General features: G+C 42.1%; 1 long non-coding RNA gene across 1 annotated transcript in view; it reads left to right on the forward strand.

Annotated features, from left to right (window-relative positions):
* The window catches only part of LOC148108459 (uncharacterized), a 32,308-nt gene extending 21,803 nt beyond the window's left edge, over positions 1-10,505 (forward strand). The window contains exons 2-3 of the long non-coding RNA XR_015727587.1: positions 2,254-2,339; positions 5,978-10,505. This is a non-coding gene — a long non-coding RNA (uncharacterized LOC148108459). The remainder of the gene's footprint in view (positions 1-2,253; positions 2,340-5,977) is intronic.
* The last annotated feature ends 493 nt before the right edge of the window (positions 10,506-10,998 follow it).

Genomic DNA, 10,998 nt, shown 5'->3' on the forward strand with positions numbered 1-10,998 from the left:
TAACGAACTGTACCAAGCCACCCTTGTTTACCATACTTTTACTTGTGACCTTCCCATAACTTGCCTCCCCAACCCAGAAGCCCAAAACCCCTATTCCTTTGGCTAACCTAAGATGATATATAAACCTCCATCATCTGGCTGCCTACGGGAGTCTCATTTCTTTGTGAAATGCCCATGCATACCCACGTAATTAAACGTGGGATTTTCTTTTTCTTTTTCTTTTTTTTCTTGCTAATCTGTCTTTTATCAGTTTGATTCAAGGGCTTCAGCCTATGAACCTAAGGTGGATAGAGGGAAAAAGAGGTTTCCCCCTCCCCCACAAAGCCTCTGAAAGCTGCTGGCTTCTTCAATCTCTCCATCTCTCCCCTGTCTTACACACCCGGCTGCCTGCAAGTGAATGGGAGCCAAAGAGCGGCCGTGATTGCCCGGCTGTAGCCGCTCAGCGTGAGCAGGGATATGAGGAGGCAGGCACCGTGCCCACCGGGAGGCGGGCGCTCTTCCCCCCAGACTTCCTGCGGAGTGAGGGAGACAGCACAGGCAGCTCACATCTGCAGCCAGCAGCCTGGGTGGTATTCCTGGAAGGGAAGCACTGGCAAATCCCTCCTGGGGCCAGAGCCCCGATCGACAAACTGGAGATTTGGGGTGGCCTGTCTGTTCTTTGGGGGCAAGCTTGGGGAGCCCAAGAAATCAAATCAAGGCATCAGGCCCTTGGCAGAGTCGCTTCTTCATGACTCTGGTAATATGCACTCAATGCCTGATTTACAAATCCTATGATGTCACATTAAAAATGTTGCAAGTATCTTCCTTTGACAGTTGTTAGTGGCTTCAGTTGGGGTGACTTATATTAGCCTGCCATGGGGTTGATAAAAAGGCTCTTTGTCCCTGTTTTGGAAATAAAAATGGGTATCCTCAAATGAATCTCCTACTTATTTCTTAGGGGAGTTGAATGGATTACCTTTTTAATGTAAACTGGATGGATTTGTGTAAGCACTGCCCGTTTACCTATGTTCTTTGCTAAGCCAAATATATGCAATATTGCTGTTGCTTTCTTTGTTTATGTCACAATGTTTCAGGTTTAATAGATGCCTCACCCCGGGGGCTGTGTAGAAGCAGACTTGGCAAAATTGTTTCGCAAATGTAGATGGGCGTGCTTCTGGACACAGGGAAGCTTCCCACATTTTCTTTCTGATTTCGTTTGGGAAGACTACGTTTCTGAACCCGGGAGTAACCCCCACTTGCCGAATGAAAGCACAAACAGGCAAACAGATAGGCACAATTTTTTTTAAGTTAAAAATGAAACAATAGGAAGGCCAAAATCAATCAAATTTCAGTAATATTTTCAATAAATTAATGGCCTGTGTTGGTGGCAGGAGATACTTGGAAAAGATTGAGCTGACAGATGGGCACAAATAAAGCCACAGGAAAACTGGGAAAGATGATAAATATTATCTGCAGGCCATTTTTATCCCCCTTGTTAACTAGCAGTGCTGCTCTTCTTACAATAGGTAAGCTGATTTTTCTTTTGACACTAAAATTTCATTTCATATTGTTTTCTTTCAAATTTTCTCATCTTTCCCTCCTGTGTAGTTTGTTTTTTTTTCCTACCCCAAATCTGCTTCAAATTGCAGTCCTGTTTTCTCTCCCACATTTCCTGCAGTGAGGTTTTTGCAGGGGAGAAAGCAAGGACATTTCCTTTACCTCCTGTCATCTCCCTAACAATTTTCTTGCTATTAATGTCTAACAACTTTCCAGCCCCAGGGAATACAAATTCCTTTCCTTTTCTATAAATTGTTGTGTACTGTTCTCACTGCCCATCACTAAAAATACAACACAGCGTTATCGATCTGATCTCAGTCTCCCTCTCTTTTGCCTCCTTAGAAGAATTTTACAAATGAATTGGTTCTGCCCTGTATCTTTTAATAGTTTCTATTTTCCGATGTCTAGTTTGGCACCCTGGCAGGCTCATTTAGTCGAAAGAACATGGTCTTTGGAAACAGCCAGCCCTTGGTTCCTAGTCTCATTGCTCATATTCTGGGTTTTGTCTCTTATTAACCAGATGACCTTGAGTAAGTTCTTTAGGCCCTCTGAGCCAGTGTCATCATTCCAGTGATTCCTACCATCTGATTTGCTGATGAGTCTCGAGGAGATGTGATACATATATCACCCAGCACCTCCCTTCACTTCTCTGATAGCAGGATGCCAGAGGGATATGGCCAGTCAAGCGATATCCTTGCTCTTCTTTTTTATTTACAGCTCCCAGGGGCCACGGAGAGGACAACAGGATGATGCTGGGCTCCCCATTCTGTGCGGCAGCTCAAGAGCAGTGGAAGGTCAAAGAGGTATAATGAAACTCACTGAGAAATTGTCTAATTTGAATAATTCAGATCTCAGCCAATTGCCATCTCCTCAGAGAAGCCTTCACCGACCATCCGATCAGAAGTAATTTTCTTGGTCCTTCTCTAATCATGGTCTTGCTCTATCATCATTACAATACTCACCACTATCTGAAATTTGTCTGTTTCCTCGTTTATGTTTTGTCTGTTTCCTCCACTGAAATGTAAACTCTATGACAGCCTGAAAGCTACTTACCTTATTTTCTGTTATAGCCTCATTGCTTAGAGCAGTGTTTGACAAAACTAGGCCCCCGATAAATGTTTGTTACATGAAGATCTCTCTAATGTTGAAAATTACCCCGGGATCCATCAACGAATGAATGCAGCAAAAGATTTCATTTTCAGCTGGGCCCAACTAATCCTAACCGGTTCATTTATGTGTCTGCAGGTATAGTGGGTGTGGTGGGGCAGGTTTCTTTATTAGATTCTAACCGCACCCCAGTTTAGCACAGTGATCTACCCAGTAGTTACATAGCTCCTTAAGAAGAAACAGATAGCAGTTAAAAGTTTTGTTTAGTTCATGAAGCAATCCTTGCCCCACAACTGGTCATTCATTCCTCTCTTTTAAAACACTTTCTTAGCTTGTCTTCTAGAATACTATTCTCTCTTGACTCTTCACCTCCCTCACCAGCACCCCATTTCAGTATTCATGGTTGGTTCTTCTTCATCTCCCCAGACTTGAATGTCTTCATATCCATCAACATTCACTCTGTAGGTGATTCGCCTAGTCATGGGACATCAAATACCTTCCTATTTTGACAACCCTTACATTTTTAAAAAAATTTGATTTATTTACTTATTTTTATTAATATATAATGTATTCTTTGTTTCAGGAGTACAGGTCTGTGATTCATCAGTCTTACACAATTCACAGTGCTCACCATAGCACATACCCTCTCCAACGTCCATCACCCAGCCACCCCAGCCCTCCCACCCCCCTCCACTCCAGCAACCCTCAGTTTGTTTCCTGAGATTAAGAGTCTCTTACGGTTTGTCTCCTTCTCTGTCAACCCTCACATTTTTATCTTCAGCCCAGATCTTCGAATTCCATACATGCATCTCCAACTCCCCTGTGATATCTCCACTTGGATGTTGAGGTTGATTGCATTAATATCCATACCCTCATTTGCCCATGAGACTGTAAGTTGTCTCTCACTAAAGAGTCAAGGTTTACTTTTCCTGCCACCCCTCTGAATCTGGGCTTAGCCATGTCACTTGCTTTGCCAATAAGATGAGGCAGAATTCGTGGCGTGCAAGTTCCATGCCTACTCCTCAAGAGTATGTGTGTGTTTTCATCTATTGTCTCTTGTGCTTCTGCTATTGCTATGAGAAGTACAAGACGAGGCTAGACCCTGTGGTCTCAGAGGATGTAGGGGAGGAAAAAATGTTTCTTTACTTTTCTGTGTTCTTTTTGATGAAATTGACATAAGACAGATTAAGGGAGAAAAACTAATTTAATTACTTATGTATGGAAACCTCAGAAGAAATATGAAACCCAAGAACAAGTTGGGAAATTATATGTGAGACTAGAGAAGATCCCCAGTTTACTGGTCATTTCTTTATCTTCTTTTGTGAGTGTCTATTCAAATTTTTTGCCTTCATAAAATTGTGTGATTTGTCCTCATATTTTTGAGTTGTAAGAGTTCTTTATATGTTCTAGATACAAGTACTTTGTTAGAGATATGTGTTGTATATGTTTTCCCCTATCCTGTGGCTTGCCGTTTTGATTTCTGAACAGCAAAAGGTTTTAATTTTGATGAAGTCCAATTTATCAATTTTTTTCCTTTCTGGATTGTGTTTTGTATGCTATGAGCTATTGAGCTTTGAAGTCGTTGGGGATTCAGCACTATCTAACTGAGGCAGAACCCTAATAGGTATTGAAAAATGAATGTGTCCAAAACTGGAGTCCTGATTCTCACCCTTTCTCAAACTTGCTCCTCAGGCAGTTGTCCTCCTCTCAGAAAATGTAACCCGTTCTTCCAGTTGTCAGGCAAGAAACTTTTATTTTTCTCTTCCTGTTGCACTCTACATGCAACCGTTAGCAAATCCTATTGGAATCCATTTCAAAATATATCCAGAATCTTACCAGGTCTCACCATCTCTCCCACTGTCACCTTGGGCCAAGTGGCCGTGATTTGTGCCCTGTTTTTCTGCAATAGTGTCCTAAGTGGCATCCCCACTCTTCCCTTATCTCATTGTAATTTATTCTCAACACAGAAGCCAGAGTGATATTTAAAATATTTTAAGACTGATCATGTCTATCAACTGCCCCAAATCTTTACAAATCTTCCCTATCATTCAGAGTAAAACTCAAAATCCTTATAATAATTCAAAACACCCTACACAATCTTTCCCTCTACCTCCACTCTCTGATAACATCCATGTCCACTCTTCCAGCTGTAATACTGTTTCTGCTGTTCCTGGCCTTCTTGCTATTCCTTTAAAACTCTAAGCAAACCCCGGCCTCAGGGCTTTTGCATCTACTGTCCTGTATACCAGCAGTACTTTCCCCCCACATATTTGTGCCCATAAATTCCTTTATTTTCCTCAGCTCTCTACTGAAATGTCTTTCTGGCTCCTGGCATTGTGTACCTTACTTTTTCTTTCTTTCTTTTTTTTTTTCCGTAGCACTTCCTATCACCTGATTTTTATACATTTGTTTGATATTTGTTTTTTTCACCTCTTTCCCCTCCACCTTGACAAACCTTTAGAACATAAGTTGCGTAAGGACAGGGATGTTATTTTGTTACTGTTGGATCATCAGGGCCTAAAAATTATAGACAATTCAAGAATTTAGTGGTAGTGTAATAATCAGTGTATAGCAAGCTCCTTAATTTAAGAATTTATAAATTATATTGTAGGGCCACCTGGGTGGCTCAGTCAGCTAAGTGTCCAAATCTCGATTTCGGCTCAGGTCATGATCTCAGGGTTGTGGGATCGAGTCCTGCATCAGGCTCTGCACTCAGTGCCGAGTTTGCTTTTCCCTCTCCCTCTGCTCCTCTCCAACTCACTTTCTCTCTCTCTCTCTCAAATAAATAAATAAATCTTAAAAAAATTTTTAAAAATAAAAATCATATTGTAATTTTAGAAAAATAGAAAAATTCTGAATATTCTCTACACTTGGAGAATAATATATTTACAATGTTGATTGTCTAAAACAGTCTAAATGCTCACTGTTAGAAGACAAGAGGCAAATGTTGGGTTAGGAATCAGCCATTCCAATTGTGTTTTGGAAGGATTTGAAATAATGACATCAAAAATGCTTCTAAGTAAGTTTTTTTAAGTAGAATTAAAAAAATGGTACGTGTCATAGTAATAATGGAAGAAATAAGGCATTTAAAAAGGAGGGGAAAAAGTACATCGTGATTTTAGAAAGTGTATTTCTTAGTAATGGAATAATAAATTATAAGTTTCTTTTAAACTAAGTTAGTCTATTTCCACTTCTAGCGGCAACTCTATCTTTACTTTCCACTTAAGAAAGAATAATGTTTTTTTCAAACCACAGAAGCCCCCTAATACCTAGATTGTTGGTTCTGCTGCCCTCCGTTGAGAATGACTGTCCTTTGTTCATTTGCTGTTCACAGCCACCTAAGCAGAGGAATCCCCGTGGAGGTGAGCGGCATCCCCTGCAGACACACACAGGCTGAAGACAGGGCTCGGAGGGGGGACTTCACCCTCTCAGTTGGGCCGCAGTGACTAAAACAAACAGACTCCTTTTCCCACCCTAAATCCATACGCCTCTCAGAGGTCTAGGAGGAAGGTGCTAGGGGTGCACATGGGTTCTGAGTGATCTCTATTCTCTGGAGAACGTGAGCCCTGCAATTCCTGCTTTGGGGACATGATATGAGATGAAATCCTCCTTCCATCTTCTGAATATGTTCACTGGCCACCCTGGGCTTCAATGCAGTGTCCCTTTCCCACTTTCTTTTGCTCCCCACACCCCCTGGGGGGAAGCAGCCCTGGGGAGTACATAAACTTGAGAACATGAATATAAAAATACCAGTAAAATCTTAATTCACATATGAAGGTAAAAAATACGTCAATCCCATCAAATTTTTTAAAAACTGTCAAGAGTCATGTAATTTCAAAGCAGATGGGCAAAATGAATATTGCAAAGCTTGTTTACACTTTTATGAAGCGGCTTGCCACTTTAGGTGACACACAGAAATACCAACCTGGCTTTGCAGCATCCTCTAAACCTAGCTGTTTTTTATGTGCAGTGGAATTCCTACAAGTGAGTTGTTCTTGTTTTGTTTTACTATTATGCTGTTATTTTAGCATTCACTGTTATTATCATGTAAAATATTTTTACGACCCATAACAATGTCACTTAAGTATTCATAAAATAGCGATGAAAGTGCTCACACTGAAAAATGTGCCCCCAAATCAATAGCTTTTGAAGGGAAGTTATACGTGATAAGATGCCAAGAAGAAGGGCAAACAACCACAATGAAACATGGTGCAGTTAACACGGGAGGTGACATTCTGAAATATTAGATATAACGTCGGCAGCAGGAAAAGCAGGTTTAAAGCAAAAATATGTTACAACTTGTAAACGTGCTCTGAGAATACATCTGTCTTATTTTATATTTATTCCTTTGAGAAAATCGTTCTTGAATTATGCAGGTTCGAATTACACAAGGTCTTCTGAGATGCATCCTTTGTATGAAATAAGACCTCCCTGCATTTTTATAACCAGAAATAATCCAACTTAAAAAAAAAGTTAGTGCTGCTTGCCACTTAAATAAACAAGTTCCAAGTTGTCTTTTTAATAGGAAAACTACATTTTTAGATTATATAATCCATCAGCTTGAATTGCTTAGAAAATCCCCCATGGGCAAATAGGTGTAAAGGAAATGTGTTTTTTTTTGGTGATAAGAATCAGGTAGTTAATATTTCCAAAGCATTTTGCTCAGACATATGAAGAGCTAAATTAATTTCCTTGAAATGTTAAGGAGAATGCACAGTTATTAATCTAATTCAGCTTCTTGTTAGTGCAAAACTCACTGGAATATTGCCGTGTAATGGTCAGCTGTCGAGATGATTTATGCCATTTATTATTTTTTAAAGGAGGGATGTTTTGCATTTTTTTATTTCCATGTGATAACCTCAGCAGAATGAAATCCCATTTCTAGTTTCGACAGTGCAATAAAAACAGGTTTGGCTTTTCAAGTTCAGCCCGGTGATTTGTGTGTGTATTTTCAATTTGTGATGTGTCAGCCAATGAACAGCTGATTTAATAACAGTTAAGAACCTCTACTATACAGGAACGACTGAAGGGATGTTTCTTTGGATCAATAGTATTGCCTGCGTTTACCATGGAAATAAATCATTTTGCCACGTGGTTGCCAAAATGTGAGCGTTTTTTGGATCAATGACACAAACCTATGTTGTCTTTGGAGAGACTATGGAGTCTTAGTCCATCAATCAAATCAACTTTAATTAAATCTAATTTAATGGACTATTGCCTAATGAAAAGAACACTTAAAAGGAAGTCATAGTGGAAGCACCCGGGGCTTTTCTCTTCCCACAAATGGTGAACCCTCTAAAAAGAAGGCAACATCTCCCTGGAGCTGGTCTGCAGATGAATTTCGGAGAGTGGTTCCTTTTCTGAGTTTCCTGCTCAATCCTTCCCCCTTTTAATTTAGAGAAAAAGAAGCTGCGGGCTGTAGCCAGGAACCGAATTGATCTTTAATTAAATTTTCAATGTTTAAAAATAGAGATCATCAAGAACCTTCTTCCCTTGCCCTATGCTCTTTCATGTAACCACAACTTTTTTAAAAAAAATTGTGGTAAAATATACAAATGGTATAAAACTTGCCATTTTAAAGCCTATCGTTCAGTGGCATTGATTCCATTCCCAGTGCTGTGCAACCATGGGCACTACCTGTTTTCTAAACTTTTTCATCATCCTGAACAGAAACTTTATGCCCATGAAACAATAAATCCCTGTTCTATCTTCCCCTGGCCCTTGGTAACCTTGAATCCACTTTCTGTCTCTATGAATTTGCTTATTCTAGATCTTTTATTTAAGTGAGATCATACAATATTTGTCCTCTTGCGACCAGCGTATTTCACGGGGCGTAATATATTTTAGGTTCATCCATGTTGTAACGTGTCAGGATTTTCTTCCTTTTTAGGCTGAATAGTGTGCCGTCCTATGTATATACCACATGTTGTTTACTCATCCGTCTGTCGATGGGCACCTGGATTCTTTGCAGCTTTTGACTCTTCACGCAATTGTAACTTGACAGATATTTCACCCTTGGTTTGGAATGTACTTCCTTCCCCTTTTAACTACTCCACTTCAGCTTGAACATTACCTCCTAGGAGAAGCCTTGTACTACTTTGGGCAAAGGTAGACCCTGCCCCACCCATGTGCTTACAGGCTTTTATAAACCCCCATTTGGATGGCTTTCACAATGTCTCGTAATTATATTGAAAAGTCCATCTTCCCCAGTGGATGGAGAGCTCGTCAAAGCACTGGGTACCCTGCCGTCCTTTGGTTTCACCACCTTGCCCTATAGGGAATGGATCAGGGTGTGTTCCTCCTACAGGAAGCAACCTCCTCACAAATGGCAAATATAGACCAGTGACCCATTCTGTCACTCTTTCCTGTCATTCCTGTCATTCCTGTCATTCTTGGTGCTGACCATACCATGGGCTTTTTTGCCTTTTTTTTTTTTTTTGGATTCACTGTGACAAACTCCTGGGGTTTTCAGAATTAGAATTCAGAAGTAGAATTTATAAGGTGAATTTGTAAAAAGAGAAAGAAGAAGGGAAGACGTTGAAACTCCCAAGTATGGTGGCAGAAAGATGAATCTTGAAGACTTGAGGCCCCTAGAGGGGCGAGTGTCAGAACTGGACATGGGTGGGACAAAGGGAACAGGGCGGAGGCAGTCAGCCCCCCAGCAGTCCCGATCCCCCTCCACAGTGTGCGCTCGGTGGGAGGTGGCTGCCCAACTGGGGTCTGCATTGCCCGGCTCTCCTTGTTTCCAAGTGGGACCCCAGGACTAGTTGTCACCAGTGGAATAGGAGTGGCAGTGATGTGTGTCACTTCCACACAGACACGGGAGTCTTTCTCTCTGTTATCCTTGCTTGGAACCAGAACCCTGCTGTCTAGAGGATGACGGGTGCTTGCCATAGACAGCCTGAGTCTCTCAACATTTTGTGCGGACGGCTGCCGGCCAGAGGCCCAGGCCAACTGAGCGTCAGCGAGAAGTGAACGTTTGTTGTATTGAGCTGAGGTTTCAGGGTTTCCAGGAGTGAGGATTACCGTAACTACAGAGAAACTGTGAAAAACAAGTCCAAGCAAGCTGCTGGCAGCCGGCAGTCCAAAAAGCACAGTCTTCCCCCAAACAGAGAGGCAGCACACGAGGAGTCACACTGTGATAAGCTTCCCGATCCCCCCTTCAGCAGGGGACTTGGTGCCTAGCCTTCTGCTGTCAGCCGCCTGAGAGACTCGAGGCTGCAGAGAGCCACCCAGCCCCAGGCAGAGGGCACCTCTCTGGTGTGGGCAGACCCATGAAGGTGATGGGATGACCTTTCTTGAGTAGATTCCATGATATGGCAGATGTGATAGGATATGTTGCTGTTGCTGACTGGAGGGGAATTGGAAGTCATAGAGATGGGCTTTGGGTGGCCTGGAAAAAAGCGAACATCCACACTGTGAACCACACATGGGGCCACATGGCAAGGAACTGAGGACGGCCTCTAGGAGCTGAGAGCTGGCCCCGGCTGACGGCTAGCAAGTAAACTTGGATCTCGGTCACATGGCTGCAAGGAAATAAATGAATTCTGCTATCAACCCGAATGAGCTTAGAAGACCACCAAGCCCCAGAGGAGAATGTCAGCCATGGCTAACATCTTGATTTCAGCCTGGTGAGACCCTAGGCAGAGGATCCAGTCAGGCTATCCCCAGATTCCTGATTTATGGAAACTGTGAGGCGATAAATTTGTGGTGTTTTAAGTTGATGAGTTTGTGGTAATTTGTGACACACCACTATGAAACCCAAGATCATGCCCTTTCTCTGGCTGTCCAATAGCCAATGACTGATCTATATGGGATTATAAGGCCTGGTTGTCTTGGCCCAAGTTAGAATAATTCTAACGGGATAATTAGCTCCAGAGGGCCCCACAAGATTGGCTGGGGCTCTGATTGGGCCAGTGGAGGGGCTCTGACACCCATTTCCAGCATGAGAGGGGTTCCCCCCAAACCAAAAAGTAATGCTCTGACACCAGCTAGGTATCCTACAACTTCACTCAATTCTGACACTATCTACTGGGAGATGGCATCAGATTCCACAGGTTAAGGGCTTTGTTCTACAATTCTGTCCCTACCCCCTCCTTCAGATGCCAATGACAAGTCCAACTTGTTACCTACCTATGCTTCTGATTGATTGGCTATAAACCAGAGGTTCCCATACCCCACTTTGGGTTTGATTAATTCACTAAAGCAACTCACAGAACTCTGGAAACCCATTTACTCGTCAGATCACCAGCTCATTATAAGAGGGTATAACTCAGGAACGGCCAGATGGAAGAGAAGCAGAGGGCACGTATGGGGAAAGGGAGCGGAGATTCCATCCTCTCTCTGAGGACATCA

This window comes from Ursus americanus, chromosome 19, assembly GCF_024610735.1.
Source record: "Ursus americanus isolate L20-20 chromosome 19, mUrsAme1.1.p, whole genome shotgun sequence".
In the NCBI taxonomy this organism is placed as follows: Eukaryota; Metazoa; Chordata; class Mammalia; order Carnivora; family Ursidae; genus Ursus; species Ursus americanus.